The sequence below is a fragment of the Cryptomeria japonica genome, chromosome 9 (assembly GCF_030272615.1).
Source record: "Cryptomeria japonica chromosome 9, Sugi_1.0, whole genome shotgun sequence".
Lineage (NCBI taxonomy): Eukaryota > Viridiplantae > Streptophyta > Pinopsida > Cupressales > Cupressaceae > Cryptomeria > Cryptomeria japonica.
The window spans coordinates 17,813,751-17,835,161 of NC_081413.1; the positions used below are offsets into that span (position 1 = coordinate 17,813,751).

At 37.3% G+C, this 21,411-nt stretch overlaps 1 protein-coding gene across 6 annotated transcripts in view; it reads left to right on the forward strand.

Moving 5' to 3' along the window:
- Positions 1 to 21,411, forward strand: part of LOC131050699 (protein S-acyltransferase 11) — a 78,061-nt gene that overhangs the window by 661 nt on the left and 55,989 nt on the right. The gene's annotated exons all lie outside the window — the stretch shown is intronic.

The window sequence follows — 21,411 nt, forward strand, 5'->3', positions numbered from 1 at the left end:
AAAAAAGTGTTCAAAAAATCATGATGGCTGGATTGGCCATAGTGAAACAATAAGATGGGTGTTTAAAATTTGACGGAGGCTGGGTTGCCCATTTCAAAAAACAAGATGAGTGTCATAAAATTCAACCTGGTTAGATTTCTCATATCGAAAAACAAGACGAATGCTATAAAATCTGACAGAGGTTGGATTGACTATTTCAAAAAACATTATGGGTGTTATAATTTTTAACACAGGTCTAACTGCAGTGGACATATCAGGTTTCTGTGTTTAAACGAGTGTAACTTGAAGAAAAGGGCGACTTAAAATTAAACATGGCTATAGCATTGAATGGTACTTTGTGATGTGATTTAGTGTTAAGTTGAAGGGATTGTTCAATAAAAGTCTGAGGTTCCTGTAACGTTAAGTTGAAGGGGATTGTTCAATAAAAGGGCAACTTAAAATTAAACATGGCTATAGCATTGAATAGCATTTTGTGATGTGATTTGGTGTTAAGTTGAAGGGGATTTTTCAATAAAAGTCTCAGGTTCCTGTAATCTTGATGGTCAGATTCTAAAACAGAGAAAGTTAAATTTGTAAGCCTGGAATGCCTTTAATGGAATTATATTCTTTGGCAGTTGCATCTAAGCTATGGAAACCTACTTTTAGTTTGAAAAAAATAGCAAAAAGAATCTATCAGGATTGGGACGGTACATTATATATATATATATGTGGTTAATAGGCTGAGGTGTGAGTGATAGCAATATGGGATTGGGATGACGGGGTTGTTGGACCATGTATTCACACATATAGATCTCTCGAAGATGTTCAACTATGCAATTGTTGACCACTACCTTGATTTAGTGTTTACTGATGCCGGGGTGCAGTTTATATTTAGGTCGACCTAATTATTAGGTCACTGCCAAGCAAGACACCAGTACCCCTTTTGTGCAAGCTCACAAGATGCTTGTTTGCCATTTAACATATATTGTTCAAATTTTATCTCCATTGAGTCACTTTCCCATTCATAGAGACCTATCGGAGGCCTTTGAGCACTCAATTGTTGACCAACCACTCGTTGTTTACTAATGCAGGCTACATTAGAAGAGGTAAGATTATTCATTGGATCATTGTCGAGTGAGACACTGATTTGACATAGGGGACTCCAATATGGACACCCACAAGAGGCTTGTTTCCCTTTTACCTTTTATATTATTCAACTTTTGTATCCTTGGTTTTTGACCATATGACTGCCATTTGTAATCTTGAACACATCAATCCACCTATACTGAGAATACCATATTCATGGGTGTGCAGAGATACACAGATAACTAGTATGGACCCATTGAACCTGGGCGGGCTAGCTTGGGGATGTTGAGGAATTATTAATATTATATAGTGAATTTAGCACATAATGTCCATAAAAAATTGCTAATGTACTTTACAAATTAAAAAATATGATTTTTTTTTTAATTCAAATTGGTGTTTTCTTTTGCATTTGAGGTAGTGGTTTGAATGTTCATGAGAGACCTTCTGCTGGATTAAAATGTTGTGTAGCATCACGATTGTACCTTAGTGCAACCTAATATTTGTTTTGACATGCTCCAGCATATGTGGTTAGTTGCAATGTTGTCTCTTTGACTCCAATTGTTGCCAATAACATTTGTGGAAATGCAACATTATGACATAATCTTAGCGAACTCAATGAGGTTCTCAATGGCCAAAGGACATTTCTACATATAAAATTTTTACACACAAGTTAAAAGAAGACTATTATGCCTAATGCATAAGACACTAGTAAAAATCAATTTCTAGTGAAGGGCTACATCTTTGCATTTTTTTTGTCTCAGCTTCTGTGAAATACAGAGCTGTTCCCTTCTATCAGCTCTTGACTATGGTTATGTAATCAGGAGGTTTCGTCTTTCTTTCCCATTTTGTAGATTGTCTGGTATGTAGTTAGAAGTTTTCTTGTCAAAGAGTGAGTTTTGTCTTGGTGGTTTCCTTAGAAGCTTCTGCAAAGGAGGCCTCCTTATATTTCCCTCCTAGCCCTTCTTCTACATCCTTTTCTGCCTGAAGAGGGAGACAACGATCTGGGTCAAGCATCTCAGGATTTTACTCCTTCCTTTGGTGATTTGTGAGTCTGCTTTTTTATTAATGAATTAGACAGACATCCCAGTACTGTTCACTGGGTATGCTTTTCCTGATGTTTTTATCCTGGAAATGGGAGCATTTCACGAGCTTTGGGATGAGGACCAAACCTCCCCACCCCATCCCGCCAAAAATGCAAAAAATGGGGACATCTCTATGACATCAGCTCAATTTGGGAAGGTCTAGCTTAATTCGGGAGTGATTTTAGTTGATTTGTTCTGGCTTTTTTACTATAATTTTTCTTTTATTCTCTCACACCTAGTTTTTGCGATTGCCTGTATATAGCATGTCTTTTATGTGGGAATCAAATTAATGTATTAAATAAGGGTTATGATGATTGTCAGTAGTTGGTATTTTTATGCATTTAACATGTGAGTGTTTGGTGTAATTTTGTGGTTGACATGTTTTTGATTGAGTTATTTTTAGTTATATTTATTTATGTATTTTAAACTTTTTAATAATAACTTTTATATATTATTTTAATAGTTGTCTCTCACCTCCCAGAATTTTGTTTACCTTCTCCAAAACTGTTTCCATTTATATATATGTGGGCAAACGAAACAGAAAGAAAAATAGATAATTTTTTGCATGCAAATAACTTTTCCAGTACAATTGAAGTTACACATGAGAAGTTATTTGGAGCATGACCTAAATTGACATGATAGACCATAAGATGAAGTTGACCTGCCAAATTCTTACCTTAATAATCCCATCAGTTCTATTTCTCCAGTATAGTCAAAGACAATTTTACTGTTGGCATTAAATATCTCTTTGCCAAGTTCAAAATTTGAAATCATTTTAGTGATGATATATCTAAATGAATCTATGATTTCTTCATTCCTGAAATTAGAATTTAGTATTAAAGGAATAAGGCTGGATTGAATTTGTGTAAATTCAGTCTGCATCTCAGCTAAATCAAAATCAAATTTTCGCTGGGACTGAGAACCAAAGCCAAATTAAATATCTAGTGATTGTTACCGCCAACTAAATGATCAGTCATGAATCTTGATCAAGTGACTGATTCCAGTCACATTGAATCTTAAAACTGGACATGCCCCCATGCTCCTAGACACTTGGCACAGCATGTACGTCCAATAACCAGAGCTAGACTTTCACTTTCAAGCCTACATTGTGGCAAGTCTTCAAGTTTTGTGTAATGTCCCCTACTTGGAAGCTGTCATGTTATCAACAATTGCCATACATCATTGAATGCATCACCAAATGTTATTATGCTTATTACTACTTTTCCTTCATATTATAAATCATATCTCTCTATATTATGGTCTAACCTGATTACTACCTAACCGTAATGGAGGAAGAGGTAATTATGGTGCTAGGGCGCTGAGAAACCAAACTACAAACAGTCTCCCTCAAGGTTTCCGGATGCAGGCCCTTACCCTGTCTTGGGACTACTCCCTCAAGGTTTCTGGATCACTGATCCTTACCCCATCTTGGGACCACCTGATTGGTGTGGAATTAGACTCCCTTTCCCTTTGCACAAATCATTCCCATCCTCCTTAGGCATTAGCAGAAGACTAAGGACTGGGCTATATATATATATGTACTATGAATGTATATGAAATTAAGCACGACTGTCATACATATTGCAGTCTATATTAATATTACTACTAAAGTCTGCATAAGAACATAATCAGGCTTCATATATTAAGCATACATATTCAGCACATCCCCATGCATACCACCAAGTTCAAAGAAGTTAATGCCTGTAACTTAATAACAAATCTGAACTGATCTGATCGATGGTGATGTCACTGGAGACTTTTGATTCCTTTCATTTATATCTCTCAATATGAGGGAGAGGTCACACCTCTTCATCATGTATGCCCTTTGGCAATAGAGACACCCTTTCACCATTAGTACCCTTTGGAAGAGTGCAACTCTTCATTATTTCTGCCCTTTGAAAGGGACACGACCTTTCATGATCAGATCTGCACTTCTGATTCCCAAATTGTCCCCTTTTTAAATGAGTTCTCTTCTCCCTTTTATACCTCATATTTGGGGGAGTCACAACTAATCATTTCATGCCTTTAGACCATTCATTAACTTTAATCAAATTTAATTTAATTTAATTATATTCCTTTATATTTTACACAGAGAAGGTGATTGCCATGTGTTATCATCTTATCTAGAAAAGTATTTAACTTCAAAAATTGAGCAAATGATTGTGTAATAACAATTCGCAATCTGTAAGCAATATGGAATATTCAACTGGGATGTGTGTTCACCTTAATTACATCTTCTGCCATAGCAGCAACTAATGTATTACAGTGTGTTTAATTTATCCTATTTTATGCAGCTTTAAGTTCTTTATGTTGATCAATTAGCAGAGATATCTATTTACCAGAATAATTTTTTTTTTTCATTGATTGAGTGCATGCTGCAATGCTCAGTTCATTTTGTCCAACTTCAGTGGCTACCTTGCCTTTTTAGCTCCAAATTATGCTTGTGTAGCCTTTTGTGAGGGCATTTTGCACTATGGAACTGCCTGGGATGCACTAAAAATGGAGGTAGCACAAAATTTTGGGATAACCATTAATCAAGGGTGCACATGCGTCCACTGTCACTATTGTTAACTTCAATGTGACACAACTTGTTCAAGTATAGCTTGAGCATTCCATGTTTCTAGTTCCATGTGGATCATCCTGGCCAGCCATTCTTGATGTATATTGTTGATCCTTACTGTAGGACGAATTTATGTGCTGGACTCTTTCCTTTGAATACCTATCTCCAATTTTTACAAATTTAACTTATAAGAGGAATTTGGCTTCATGCATGTTGGTAGTGCTTCTAATCTATGGCACATCCTTGCTTTCATAGTACTTTTCATTTCATGCTCGTGCTTCTCCAATGTTCATAATTCCTTATGGCACATCCTTGCTTCTATAGTATTTTTCATTCTTTGCTTGTGCTTCTTTGATATTCTTAATCCCTTTTCTTGTTGCCAAGTTTTGTATAGGCTAGATGCTCTATCTATACGCTTTTTTAAATTAGTATCAAAGGTAAATAAAATATCTCTGCCAATTAGTGATTGATTTCTCAAGATTGAAGAATTAAATTAGAACTTTTGACCATTTACCTAAGTTGGAGTTAATCTCATATACCAGTTGACAATTATAAAACTATACAGAATGTGATATTTGTCAGAAAAATTTTCTTCCTAATTTTGATTCTATTCAAATATCAATTAGTTGACAGGCACGAACATAGAAATGATGGCAAATGTATTAAATTAGATTTTGGAGCAAGAAGATGAAATGCACGTATCTTTACAAATGGTGTTTCCTCTGATAATAATAGGTCAAAAATCATATCATTTCAGCATTCTATGGAATTGAAAAACTAATCTTCAGAATTATAGTTGTTTTCAGGAAAAATAGGACAAACACTTCATAGCAGAATATGAAAATATACATTAAAACCTGGTGTAATGTCCCCCATTTGGAAGCTGTCATGTTTCCAACAATTACCATATATTACTGAATGGATTATCATGTTATTTTGCTTTTTTAAAATTAATTCCACATTTTATAATTCACATCCCTTTATATTATGATCTAACCTTGTTACTACCTAACCCCAAGGGAGGAAGGGGTAATTATGTTACCAGGGCGCTCAGAAACCAAACTACAACAGGCTCCCTCAAGGTTTACAGATGCAGGCCCTTACCCCATCTTGGGACTACTCCCTCAAGGTTTATGGGACACTGATCCTTACCCCATCTTGGGACCACCGAATTGGTTGGAATTAGACTGCCTCTCCCTTAGCACAAATCTAGCCCATCCTCCATAGGCATTAGCAGAAGTATCAAGGACTAGGCTATGAGAATACTAACTTCTCATGAATTATGAATATATATGAAATTAAGTATGACTGTCATACATATTGCAGCCTGTATAAATATTACTACTAAATTCCGCATAAGATCATTATCAGGCTTCATATATTAAGCATACATATTAAGCACATCCCCATGCACACCACTAAGAACAAAGATGTCACTGCCTGTAACTTAATAATAGTTCTGATCTGATCTGATTGATGGTGATGTCAATGGATGTTTTTGATTCCTTTCCTCTATATCTCTCAATGTGAGGGAGAGGTCACACCTCTTCATCATGTATGCCCTTTGGCAAGAGACACACCCGTTCACCATTAGCACCCTTTGAAAGAGTGCAACTCCTCATTATTTCTGCCCTTTGAAAGGGACACAATCTCTCACAATCAGATCTGCACTTCTGATTCCCAAATTATCCCCCCTTCAAGTGAGTCCTTTTCTCCCTTTTATACCTCATACTTGGGGGAGTCACAACTTATCATTTCATGCCTTTTGACCATTCATTAACTTAAATCAAATTTTAATTATATATTTTTATAATTTAATTTATTTTTTATTTTTTATTATTATTTAGTATTAAATTATATTTCAAAGTGGGGACATTACACCTGGAAAGAAACAAAGTAAGATTAATTGAAGCAAAATACAATCATTATGCAGCCTCACAAAAAAAAGTCTTTCTTTAAACATCTGTGAATATTTATAAAACTCAAAACGTTTTTTGATTTTCACCTAAAGCCTTGTTGAAAATGCATGTAATTTGTTCTTCTTGCAGTGAATGAGTTCTAAATTTTGATTCTGCACTAATCATATGATGTAGTGAAAACACATTATAAGATGTGTTGTCTTTGAATTAAGTACTGCCATAGTGTTGTCAAACCTCAAATACAATTCTTCATGCACTCCTCTTAGTCATATCGCTTTAGATGGCACTCTAGAGAATATGGAGGAGCATAGATCATATGCTAAAGTTTCACATCCTTCTTGCCACTGCTATTCATCACTGCTTTCACTGATAAGTGATAATTTAAGTTTTACATTAAATGAGAGTTGAAAATATGAAGTATTTCTTTAATTGACATAGCTACCTTGCCTGGACAGAAAAGCCACTTATCTATATGACACAATGTTGTCCAAAACATCTGCTGGCTAAAATTAATACTGACAGCATATTGTACAGATTTTATATTTGGAAAAACTTGTATTATTTTTCTGTGGAGATAAATTGGTGGCAGACAAATTGTTAGCGGTTCCTTTACATTTTACAGTTGGGAATTCAATTTAAGACTGACAAGATGCATTGTTCTAGTTCATTGTGAAATTTTAGAGGAATATATCAGTCAACAACAAAATTGTTCACTTATGGAAAAGTTATAGTGGCCAATCAGATAAATTTTAAATTGGATGTTTATAGTTGAAATGGGTGAAAAATTATGGTTTCACCCATTAATGTGGTAAAACTGCTAATTTTTGCTTAGGGACCGATGGAATTTGATAGATCTAAGCTTAAAAGACCAAGATTCTGATCAGATTCCAGGGGTTTTAGATGTGCCTCTTCTTTCTCTTTAAGTTGAGTTGATTTAATTAATGATGCTGAAATTAGGGTAAATGTGTGTAAATTGAAGCAATTATGCATAAACAGTGAGCTACAGTCGTCAAACGGAGCCACGAACCCAAATCTGAGCAATATATGAATATTCGGATTTGTTTCGAGAAGGTCGACCTGAATTGTTGGGACTGTGGTGGTGGTCACCTTGGTCCTTTGAACTTTTCGCCGTCCAAAAGGGAACCTGTTCGTCTCTGCGAATAATGTCGTTCCTGAAAATTGTAACTCTGCACTCGTTTCCGCACATGATAGAGAAGGGAAAATGGTTGGGAATAGGGGTTTGCCTTAGGTCAAACCCCGGTTTTGGAATTAACCATGAATAGAATTGAAATGTAAATGAAGTACTATAATGGAAATGCTTTCTTTTTGAGGGAAAGGCTGAAAATGTCTGAAACATTAATGTTATACTTTTTTATAAAGTTTTGTTTGTCTTCACAAAGAATTAGGGTTTCATGTAGATAGTCTTCGTAAAACATAGAACATGAATGCCATCTCCAATGCTTTAATCTTGACTTTACTTCTGCTTCAATGCTTGAAAGAAGATTGATTGCTTGCTCACTTGAATTTTCTGGATTAGATTTAAAATGAGAGGGGTAGACGTCCTTTTATACATGCTAGTCGAAAAACAAATTAATTTTCCAAAACAGGCCGACATGGGGTCTAGGGTCTCACTCAAATCATGTTACCGTTATGAGACCCCAAAATGGGAGGACCATGGCGCTGGATGCCCTGGTCTTGGACATTAAGGTCCCAAGATCTTGGGGAAAGAAATGCAAATCATGAAAGTTTGAACTTGATACATCATGTGAGCAGAATCATGGCTTCAATTAGGCCTTAGTGGATGAACGCCAAGGTGAGGGCCTCAATGAGGACAAAATTGTAAGGGATTACAATTTAGGACGCTACAATAGTTATTTGAAATTTTGTCAAATTCAAATATTACAGTTTTTGTGGCAATTTATCTATTTTTTTATTCTGATTATGTTGGAGTATTAAAATATATAGGTAACCTGTCTCAATGGGAACTAGAAAACACCTTCAAATTATATTGCAAATAAAATAACTCCCATTACCATTTAAAAATAAAAACATATATGTAAAAACAAAGGAAGAATACTACAATAATTTCTTTAAACTATTTTTGCGAAAATGCGAATAGAAAAGAAAAAATATTCAAGAGAAGTGCGAAATTGGAAAAATACGGTTTCGAAAGAATGTGAGAAAGACAAATGCAACAAAAAGAAAAGCACTTTGCAGGTTGGAGGAGAAGACATAATCCCAAAATTCGTAACATGTCAAAACAACATAACAATCAAACAAAACATGAGATACGAATCCTTGAAAAAGAAAGAAATAAGAAGGGCTTCGAGCAGCAAAATCTGAATCAAAGAAACACCGAATCTATGTGGAAAAGAGGAAGCAATGCTATTAATAGATGTCACGGCAGCAGTAACAAAAGAAGTAGAAATACTTATGGAAAAAGCTCTAATTGGGAAAATAATGGGAAAAAATGGAAGTAGATCACAGATAAGAAATTGGGTCAAACAAAATTGGAATATGGATGCAGAAATCCATTTTCTACCAAAAAATTTCTTTGTAGCATAATTCAACTCGAAAGAAGAAAGAGACAAAGTTATCAATGCATCGCCTGGTGGTTTGTGTTGTGATGTTTTCACACATCGCCCCATTGCAAATGGGGACCCCCACTTTTGGCTCGTAGGTTAGTTGTCTTAGTTTAGTCATCAAGCTTGGCAGTAGTTTTAGTGCCGTTAACCTTTTGCTAGTGGGAGATGCAGTGCCTTTTATTGACAGGAAGTGATCAAGTCAAGGCGGTCTTTGGATGATGCTTCACAAGGTAGCCTTCCAATCAGGTCAGGATATAGATCTTGGGAGTGAAAAGCGGTCAATTGAGATGAAGTGTTTGATGAGAAACAATCAAGGCCCAGACAACGATGAATGTTGTTGATGAAATGAGGGAAGATATAGATGCCGTAAAAGCTAATTGAACTAAGGATGAGAATGTCCGAACACCCCCAAAAGTCTGAACATCCTTGGCATTATGTCTGGACACCCTCAAAAGTCCGACCATCCTTGGCATTTTGTCCAGACACCCTCAAAACCACGACCAGTTAGGTGAATGATGATTTTCCCTTGAATTGCTAAGACCAGCACATTGGAGATTTGGTGCTCGAGAGGTTTGAGATTGCCTTGGTCAATGAAGATGAAAGCGTTTTTAGAGGCAAGTTGAGTGAGGTGATTTTAATGCTGATGTTGAAGAATGCGACTTCCATGTTTTGTCCTCACCACCTTAAAAGCCCGGCCACAATGTGTCTTTACCCCCTCCAAAGCTCGGCCACTTTGAGTGAGATGTCCTCACCACTAATCCCCAATCACTTCCCACACTTCATGTCCTTGGTCATCAAAATCCCTAACCTCTTCTCACTTCATGGCGGCACTCCTCCAAATCCCTGACCATTTATTCACACATGTCCTCACCCTCCAAAATCCCCGACCTCACTTTGTCTTGGCAGCCTCAAAACCTCGACCAACAAAATGCCCTGGCATACCAAACAGTTCGTCCACATCTCAAGCAAGGTGTCCTGACATGTTAAAATCCACGGACAAGGGCAGGCAGTTGGAAGATCAGACACATATTTGTCTACCACTTGGCAAAAGAATCAATCAGACCTCTAAGAAGTGAAATCTCAGACTGAGAACATGTGCAATCGGACTTTAAAATATCAATGGATCAGACCAGAGAGATAGGATCAGAAATCAGAACTTAAAGGGTATTGTTATCAAAGATTGGTGTGTTAATTAATCTATGTTTGCTTATCAGGTTCAAGGTTGGATGCGAGTCAACATCATAAGGAGCTAGTCCACATAAGGGGTAAAGATCAAAACGAAGGTCTTCATGAGGCAAAGATGGATCAGCATTCAAGAATATACAACATCAAGAGTCAGCAATGAAACTTAGAAGGAGAACTTCACAAGGAATAAAGAAAAGGACACTACAAAGAAGGATGAAAGGCTCTACAGCGCTTCAAGGAAGGATTTCACCACATGAGAGAAGATCAAGGAAATACTTCGTCAAGGCGAATGAAGAGGAATGAACACCACAACAGAAATAATCATCAAGACAAGGAGACCACTTGAAGATCAAGGAAGCGAAATCAAGATCCACATTCAAAGATAGCATCAAGGAAAGACATTGCAGAATGAAGAACTCCAAAAGAAGGAGAAATTTCACAGCAAGTCCAAGAGATCAAATCATGCAAGAAGAGGGAACGCTAAGGACAAGATTCATACGTCCAAGGTGGTTGCAACGGATGAGAGCTTAAGATGAAGTGGGTGTAAAATGAAGATAAATGCAAAGCACTACAATGTGAGAGATCATGAAAGAGCAAGCATAAGAGATCAATGTCAAGGAAGGAAGATATGACTATCTTGAATTTCCTCTGAAAATCCAAGAATTGTTGCCAGTACAGCAAGAGAGTAATCCAAGACGAAGGAGTTTCCACACAAGGGAAGGAGAATGCAAATGTGATCAAGGCAGAAGATAGTTCTAGAAGAGTTAATCAAACTTAGAAGATGATGCAATTTGGGAATCTCCCACCATCATCACATCAAGTTCTTGGAAATGTTGAGTATCAAGAGATATTGCCCAAATCACAAACACTTGTAATCCTATAGGAGGAGTAGCTGAGGTGGCAACAACTCGCCTTCATCTATCCAATCACATCCTTCCAAGTTAGAGCATCCAGATTCAATGCACTTAACTCATCCAACGAGATAGATAGCTACCACATGTGAAGGCACAAAGTCCGATGTACTTGTTGGTGTACGTTTTATCATTCACCGAACATTAGAACAAAATATCCAAGGATACTCTATCCTCTCCTGAACAAAATCACTACTTGTGCCAAGATTGCGAGAAAGACCACAAGGCGACTCCAAGGTCTATATGTGCGAATGAGCGACTTTATGTTGGATAACTACGTTGTTTATGTATGCTGAAATACAAGGGGGACTTACGCTTGACAACTATCGCTCACAAGCTAGGACTAAGACAAATATGGCAATAAATGCTCTCTTTTTTTTTTTTGGATTGTCAGATTTTAGACTTCTTAAAAAAAAGGATAAAAAGGATAAGGGTTCAAGAGTTTTATGCTACTTCTAAGCTATTCCTATGAACTCAAGAGACAGTAAAGATTGGGTGAAATCAATAATAACACTTTGTTTCGCCACTCTTGGACAACTACGCAAAGCGGGTGCAATCTTCTAAGGTTGTGCTCAAGATTTTCATACTTGTGAATAATACCAACAATTGAACAATATTACTTGAAGTAGAAGTTAAGCATCCACATCAAAAGCTCAGGCTAACTTTACACATTGAACGAAAATCATCCATCCAAAGAAAGTATGAGCAAAAGTTTCACCAATCTAAACTATCAATCCTTCATTCATCTAACAACTTCAAAGCAAATTACTTTAAGTAAATCTATTCTATTTTATTCTACTGTTGAAGAAAGATACTCAACCATGCAACCACTTAATAACAACAAGATTTCAAGGCAAATACTTGCAAATGAACTTTTATTATTCAAGTAGCTTTAAGCAACAATTTCATAAATCTCTCCACAACAACAATGAAATGAGAGAATGAGAGTTTATATAGAGTTATGAAAAATGAATGAAAGGCCGAGATCGATCTAAGATCAGTGGCTGAGATTAAGACTCCACAACCCTAGATAGAGTTTCTAAAAATAAAACTAGAGACAAATGCATGCTAGACAAGGGGTGTAATTAGCCATCTCCTAAGAAGGTGCATCCTTATCCTCGCGGGCAGCAGTGTGTTCAATGAATCTGGACACAATTGAGTCGACCTCTTCCATGGTGACATGTGGCAACATGTTGATCCTGTATTCCCATCCATCCAAATCATCTGCGTAAGCGGCAAAAGCAATCTCCCACTCCAATTCCTGTTTTTGGAAGGCATCTCGAATAGACAAGAATTCTGATACCTTAGCCAAATTCTGTTTTAGGACTACTCCTGTGATGGGGAAGAAAATCTCCTGAATTCTGAGCTTTAGGCTTTCCAACTGCATGTCACTTTCTCTGATTGTTTCTTTCTCGAGCACATCTACAGCTACAAGGAAGATCTTATCCTGAATCTCTTTTATCTGCTCCTCGACCTTGGCACTATTTGCCTTTACCTTCTCCAGAACATCACTGCGTGCAAATATTGTCCAATGCCATGTATTAAAATCATAGACAGCCCCTGCTGCAATTATCTCTTTGTTAATCAGTTCCTGCTTATGTATGCCCTTCAATACTCTAAGGCATGGGGTAATCCTGTCTTGAATGTCTTGGAGATCCGTCCATGTTTCTGCCATGCTTGCAATTCTGGAGAGCAGGAAGGAAGTCTGCCCATATGTTAGTCTCAATTTGTCCGCAAATGTTGCTGCTCCTTTTCCATTTGCCATCCATTCTTTGGTTTCTTTGGCCGTAACTGCTTCTTCCTCAGAATATTTGACTGTCTCCTGTGAATTTAAAAGTGGAGGAGCTTTTGGATTGGCTTGATTGAGCGGCTTAGTCAAGTGCTGAATGTATTCCCTTAGGCGCTCAACTTCTCTTTTGTATTCCCTTTTCTTTCCTACTTCTTTGTCCAGTCTTGCATTCATGGAAGCGATTGAATTATTCAAGTCTTCAACGTCTTGACTCTTAGTAGTTGGTCCCAAATTGATTGTAGTGGTTGCATATTCATGAGAAGCAATATCTTCTTTTGCCTTGTCTACTTTTGGCACAACAATCTGCACCGTGCGAGAGCCGGCTTCATCTTGCTGGATGGTGGAAAACCTTTTGGCTGGCTTCTTTACAACAACCTGTTCTAATCTGGTCAAGGAGTCAGCCATATCATCTTCTTCTTGAACTTTTGTTACTTGTATCTTTTCTTTCAATCCTTCCTTTAGCCAATTAGGAACTGTAGGTTGTTCAATGCCTTCCACTTCCTGATCATTCTCTTCACATGGCATATTTTGGCCTCCTCGAAGAGCGGAAATCATTCCCTCCTGAAATTCATTGCCCAGAATATCCATTTCATTATCTGACTCCAATATTTCTGTGCCTGTAGGAGACGGGGACTCTTCATCTTCTTGATGGATTGACTCCACATTTCCTTCATGAATTGGGGAAGGAATTTCCATCTCCGCCAATGACGCATCAATAGCCAATGTATCAATTATTTTCCTTGATGTGGCAGAATGAGATGGTTCTAGCCTTTGTTTCTTCTGAGCGGGTCCTTCATTTACAACTATCTTCCCTTTTGTTCTTGAAGAGCTTCCTACTCCTTTCTTTTTAGCACTTTCAACCAGTCTGGCACTTTGAGATGCTTTTGCATTTGAAGAACATTCTTCTGCTTAACTCATCAGGTCATAAGTCAAGGTTAGATTTCTTCGTCTTAGCACATGAATTTGCTGATCGACCCACCAACGAGAATACTTCACAACTGGCCGCATCAAAGTAGCCAAGTCTACCATTGATAGGCGGAAGAGGTGCATTCTCATCAAAGCGTGGCTGAGTGTATTTTGCATTATCTTCCAACTGATCAGGCACACAGAAAAGTTTAGTCATTCTGATCAAGCTTACTGGTAGTCTGGACCATAGTTGCTTCCTGATGTCAAATTCATCTACAACATCTGCCCAAAAATCTTCTAAGTCCACTCTATGCCTGTATCTCTCTCCATTTATTGTCCCAATATTACCGTGAGGATCATAGTTAGCTCTAGACTTGTAGAATGTGAAGGGATACCATTTCATCTCTAGTCTGGCACTTTCAGCTCCTGTGTCGTTGGACAAGACTCCAACATATTTCCAATAAAGAATGGGAAAGAAATAGTTGCCTTTTGCCTTATTCTTTTGAAGCCTTGATATGTCTCCATTTGTCTAAGAACTTCTAGTAGGACCATTCTATTGGTGGGATAGATCGGAAGTCGGTAAGGACGACTGACAAAACCTTGAACTCTTATGTATGTGAATTTCGGAAACTGGATAAACCAGGATCCATACTTGCTGATTAAACTCTTAGCTTTAGGAGACAGCCTTTGATGAGTTCCCCCTTGTAGCGTCCTTGCGATATACGTGAGGAAGGCATCATTCACTCACTTGAAATGGCTCCTCACTAAGCTGCAGCTGCGGGTATCAGTCATAAGATTTGAATTCATTTTCACCATTGCCAACTACGCTTTTGCAAATCAGTCTGGAATATCCATAATTTTTGGCGAACAGGTAGACAATGTAAGAGCTCATGTAAAATGACTTGTCTTTTCTAAATTTGTCAATTGTTCATGAAGATTGTTACTGATTATGTGGGACCAATTGAACATCTTGACTCCCGAGGTGATTTCATCAAAGAAGTAGTACATCCATGTTTCAAATGGCGCACCTTGAGGGCTGCCCGTTACTCTATTCAGCAATAGGATAATGCCACCATATTCCTCTTTGAAGTATGGGCGTAGCAGCTTCTTTGGCATTTTCTTTTGAGAAGGCCTTGTCTTTTCCAACCATGAATTGTTGCTATTTGCTGCACAGAGTTCAGACTGGTCATCATAGATCTTTTGGGTATCTTCTTTAGTTTTATATGAGGTTTTATTGTAGCTTGGTATTCCAAACACTTCTCGAATGGCTAACTCTGAAAGATTAGCTAATACCCTTCCATCAGGTGCAATGATCGCTCTTTCTTGTGCATTATAGTACATAGCATATTCAATCATCAACTCAACACATTCTTTAGCTGGTGGAAATTCAGCTGATTGGACGATGCCATTCCTCATCATCCGACGAGCAATGGGTGTAGGCAGGTATCCATCATGGCCATACATTCTCTTTTTGAAGTCTTCAAAATCCACATGCACAAGGTCAGTATCTGTGACATTCTTCCACTTGGATTTGATCTTTGACTCCGGCTGCAATCCTTTGTTGGCGAACTTCATCTTGAGTTTTCCTGGAAGGAACTCCTTTGGTGGTCTTTAACCTATAAAACACATGAAAATTATTATTATTTATTGAGAAAATTTGCAGTTTTAATTCAGATTTTGGACCTTCTAACTCAGAAATTTCACTTTCAACTTGTTAAAAAGCTAAATATCTGTGAAAAATCGGACTGAAAGTGGATGAAATTGGTCAAGTACTTAGTAAATTTTGAGAAATAAACAATTTAGACAGAAGAAATCAGTCAAGAATATGAATTTCTTGAGCCTCTGGAGTTTTCTTTGATTGATTTTGATGAAAATTTTGAAAATTTTGTCTAAAACTCAGAAAAAACACTTATTTTCTTCCTTCTAACACTTAAGAAAAATTTTAATTCTTCAAAATTCCCTCTTGAAAATCAATTTTCCACAAAATCTGAGAGAGAGAAAACTTCTTCTCAATTGCACTCCAATCTTCCAACTTGATAATGAATTTGAAAGTGACTGGTTGAAAGTATATAGAGTTAAGAATTTTAATTTTAGGAGCTCCATGTTTTATTTTTATTTTTGTGTTTTAATGTTTTAAATCTTTCCAAAATGGAAAGTTTTATTTTTCTCTCAAGGATTCTTTCTTAGCCAAAAAAGCAAAGAATCTTCTAAATCTTTCTCTCAAATTCCAAAAATTTCTTGAATTTTTGAAAATAATTCAAGTGTTGAAAACATTTTCCTTTCGAAAATAATTCAAAGTGTTGGAAAATAATAAACAAAATATTCTCTATGTCTAGTTTAATTTTTCCTGTTCGTTTGATTGACCCTTGATTTCATATGTTATTTTGTCAATTTTTTTTCTCTAGCCATTTTTCTCTCTTGGCCATGGTAAGTTGATTGTCTTCATGTCTAATCTTCAAATCATGGGCGAATTTTTGATCTTGTTTAGGCATCTTCACATATTCCATTTATGCCTAGGCGAACTTGGCTAGTGTCTAATGTCTTCTTCATCTTGACAAATTTTGCTTTTATGTCCAAAATTTCTTGCTTTTCTATGGTGGACTTGGAGGAAGTCTTGCCATGCCAAACTTCTAACATGTTGGGCGAATTTTTGATCTAACCTTGGACAATTCTTTTCCTTTCAATCTTTGTTTTCATGGCGGACTTGGAGTCTTTTATGCCAAGTCGGACTTGGCCAATGTTTTGCCAACTTTGTTTAGCTTTAATCTTTTTTCCATGCCTAGCGGACTTGGATGAAGTCTCACCATGCTTTTATGCTTTCATTTTGGCCTAGGTGGACTTTGGAGTGCATTGGATATATGTCTTTGCCTTAATTTTGGTTTTGCTTTTCCATGTGCTTTAGGAGGGCGGGGTTGGAAGTTTGTTTGCCATCTTTGTTTGTGCTTTTGGCGGACTTGAAGCATGGCTAGCCATTTCCTTTGGTGGACTTGGATAGCTTTATGCCAAGGCGGACTTTGCTTGGTCCTTGCCATTTTTTTTAATACCTTCCAACTTAGGTGGACTTGAGAGCTCACTAGCCAAGATGAATTTGGCTTCTTTTGACATGTCAAACCTCTTGTTTTTCTTTCAATTATGTCTTGCTTTTATCCTTTAACTTCTTAGGCGAAGTTTGCATCATGTGAGACATACTTAACATTCCTTCTTGGGTGGACTTGATGGCTTCTAGGACATAGGCAGACTTTGGAGGTCTCTTGCCAATGTCAAACTTGGCATGCTTTATGCCAAAGCCTTTTGCTTTATTTCTTGGCGGACTTTGGAGGTCTTTTGCCAACTTCAACTTAATTTCTTTTCATTTGTCTAGGGCGGACTTTGGAGTGCACCAGCCAAGGGCAGACTTGGCCAACGTCTTGCCATCTCCTCTTTGGCATGGCGGACTTGGAGGCTTCTCGGATAAGGGCAGACTTTGAAGACCATCAGCCAAGGGTGGACTTGGGTTATGTTTAGACATTCCAACCTTTTGCCATACTTCCCTTGTTTGTGCCATCTTTCCTAGGCGGAGTTTGGAGCCTTGTACCATCCTCTTAACTGCAAGCAGGAGTTAACTTAACCTTCATCATCTCTCTTAACTGAAACTAGGAGTTTGCTGTTTGTTTGCCAACTTCATTAGTGCATGGGTGGAGTTTGAAGACCATCAGCCAAGGGCGGACTTTGTCTTCCATTAGCCATCCTTGGCTTGGGTGGAGTTAGGAGTGCTTTGGACATCTTTTCTTGGGCAAACTTTGACCAGTCTTTTGCCAACTTCCTTGGGTGGACTTGGCACATCATTGGCCATGTCTTTCATGCCTTGGGCAAACTTTACCCTCTGTCTGTCATTCTTCCATATGCTTGGCTGGTCAAACTTGGTCTTCCCTTGGACGAATTTTCATCTTCATGCCACTTCTCTTCCAAACATCTTCATTCAAATTGCCATGTCCATCTTTGACTTATCGTGCTCATACTTGGATCATCTGGAACAAAAACCCTAGATTAGGGTTTTCACTTTTCTTTTTACACTTGGAGACATAATTTTTTCAATTCTGACAACATGGGTACTGATCATATGACTTGAGGAGCAAAACCCTAATTCTACTTTCAAAAAAGCAGAAAAAAGCAAAAAGCAAGCCAAAAAAGATGCTTCTCGATTGGGCCCAAAGTGCCAAAAACAAAACTTTATAAATTTAGAAAAAAGCAAAAAAACAGATGTTTCGAAAAATAGAAAGTTGTCAGAAATGACTCAAAGCAATTGTGATCCTCGCCCTTCAGACCTTCTAAGCACTTTGACAACATTCAAACACTGTTCTAAGCATGAACTCTCTACTTGGCTCAGGATGACTTCTCAAAAACTCTGACTCAAAAACTCTCAAAGAAGATGGATTTACAAAATTGCAAAGCTAGGACAAAACCCTAAAAAGCAAACTGTTGGGGGTCCTCATTTGTAATGGGGCGATGTGTGAAATTGGTCACAACAGTACCTAACCTCATCATTCATTGGTCAGTATTCAAGGAAGGACATGCTACCACATGTGAATGCACAAAGTTCGATGTACCTAACCTCGTCATTCATTGGTCAATATTCAAGGAAGGACATGTGTCCTGTTTATTGTAATTTTATCTTGGTCAAGCATTAAATGTTATGTAATGGGTGTAATAAACCCTAATTAGGGTTTCTATCTTTCGATCTTGGCCATTCAATTGTATTGAGATCACTATATAAGGCTCCACTTCCTCATTTGTAAAGGTTAATAGTTAATACTTAATAGCTGATCAATAGTCAATAGACATTAGATAGCAAATAGCTAGAGTAGAGTAGGAGAAAAGGAGATTGTTGCCAAGACTTTGTTGCAAGAAGCATATTATTTTCATTGAAGATATGGTGAACTTCATGTGTTGATTTAACATTTGCATGGTCTCTACTTCTCATTTATTTTCATGTTGATTAGATGGATGGAAGCTATTTTGGATGATTAATGGTGAAATTTGCATGTTCATACTAGTATTTTGCTGATTGCCAAATACTTTGCGTGGTCAACTAAACTCTTTATTCAAGCTCAACTTCGATTGCTACTTACCCATTGATATGCATCACATTGATGGTGTCTATGTTGTTGTTGGTGATTTGAAAATCATAAGATTACCTTAGAAGATCGCACTAGCTTTGTGGATTTGTTGTTTTGCATAGCAAAGCAAATTCTAGTAGAATTTCACTAAGTCATTCATAGTCTCTTACATTCCTAGGATTAGACTAGCTTCCTAAACCCTATCTCTTTTGCCTTTTGTTTTAAATTCAAGTAAATTCCACGTTCCAGCCACATTCAAGCAGATTTAAAGCAAAATGTAAGTCCTCCTTGTGATTTCAGCAATATCACATCAACCATTGAGCTTATCCACACATCAAGACCTGGCAGTATAAACTTTGGAGTCACCTCGAGTGATCACTTGGTTCAGCATTTGAGGAGATTTTGTTCAAGAGAGGATAAGATACCTTGGTATTTTATTCTTTGTATGAAGTGCATAAAAAACACATCAATAGTTTGAAGGGAAAATAATCTCTGTGCAGAAGTGGGTAAAAAATTATATCCCAAAAACCAAGGTTCCATCCGAAGGTGCATTTTGGATTCGATTAAATAACCTATCACTTGAGTATTGGAGAGGGTATTGTCTTAGGACAGTAGGATCTTAATTAGGCATGGTAGTAGGGCTCAATATGGGAATGACGACTCAGGCTTATATGCAAGGATAAAGTTAATCACGATTGATCTAGTTCCAAAATATCTATGGCTTTCTTATGATGGGGAAGAATGGTTCAACAAGAAATTAGGAGAGGAGATAGAGAGAATCCAAAGGAAAGAGGCCTTTTTAGATCAAAGAAGACAAGGACCTTTAAGGAGAGCCAAAACCACTGAGAACCTCTAAGAATCAGGAAAGAAGAAAGAGGAAACAAAGAAATCTCAAAAGGAATAATAAAGGTCTAAATACAGCAAAAGAAGTGAGAAAACAAAAGGAAAACCCTAAATGCCAGAAAATAGAGAGAAGTATATAAAAGATTCAAGGTTTGGGAAAGGAAGAATCATCTTCTCCAAGCCAGAGAGCAACGATTGAAGAGGAAACTATGAACACAATCTATCTGAATGAAGGAAATGATGAAGAAATATTTATATTAAAGTTGACACAGAACCATAGAGAAAATGAAAACCAGAAAGAAGAGAACCTTTAAGTTGAGGAAAATAAACTGGAAAACACAGATCCACCATTCAAAGTGAAAACAAAGTCGAAAAGGAAAAGAGGCAGAAAGGAGAGGATAAAGAAAAAAATTCAAGCAATTCAAAATATGATAGGTGAAGAAATGGAGGCAGAGGAAGAATCAGACCCAGAAGACCTCGTGGATATTATTGGAACACTGGAAAAAGGATGAATTACACAAACTGTTGCCAACTTCATCACTAATAAATCAATCATGAGAAGAAGGGGAAGGAGATCTGATAAACAAAAGAGGGCTAAAGATGCACATAAACAGGAGCAAACTTCAATTAAACTTTCATGTCCAAATCTGCATCCAAGGGAGGTATACCTCTCTTGGAGCACAATGAAGATACAAACATGGAATGGCAGGGGCTTAAACGCCCCTGACAAGAGGAGACTGGTGAAATGCCAGTTAGAAGTTGGAAAAAACAAATAGGCACTATTGCAGGAGATGAAATTAGCCATTAAAGAAGCAGATACATTTGTTAAGCATTGCAGAGGTTGGAATGGCAGCTTTGTTGAAGCTATAGGTGCTTCAGGTGGGTTGGGAATTATGTGGAAGTCAAATAAGATAACCCTCAACACAACCAATTTATCCATGGATTGGCAGATGGCAACAGTAAGAATTGCAAGATCTAAGCTGGAATTTTCAATTATAAATGTATATGGGCTGACAAAAAACAGAAGATAAAAGAAGATTGTGGACAGAGATAAGCAACCAGTTAGCAGGAATCCAAGATAAGTGCGTGTTGGGGGATGACTTTAATGCAATATTGGATATGAAGGAGAAGGTAGGGGGAGTTGGATGAATCTCCCTGTCACAAGAGGACTTTTTTGCATTTGTAGAGAGCAACAGGTTATTGGATTGCATACCCTTAAATAGAACTTACACATGGAGCAACCGTAGGAGCAGTTTCACCAATATAGAAGAAAGGTTAGACCGTTTTCTCCAACATCACACATATACCCGTCACCTATATCTGATCATTTCCCATTTGATTTGGACGTGATGGAGGAGGTTGGAGGTCTAATAGCACAATTTAGATTTGAAAAAATGTGGATGAGGCATCCAGATCTATTATCAAATTTAAAAGTTCAGTGGGAGAACCTATTAAGGAAAAAGGAACAAG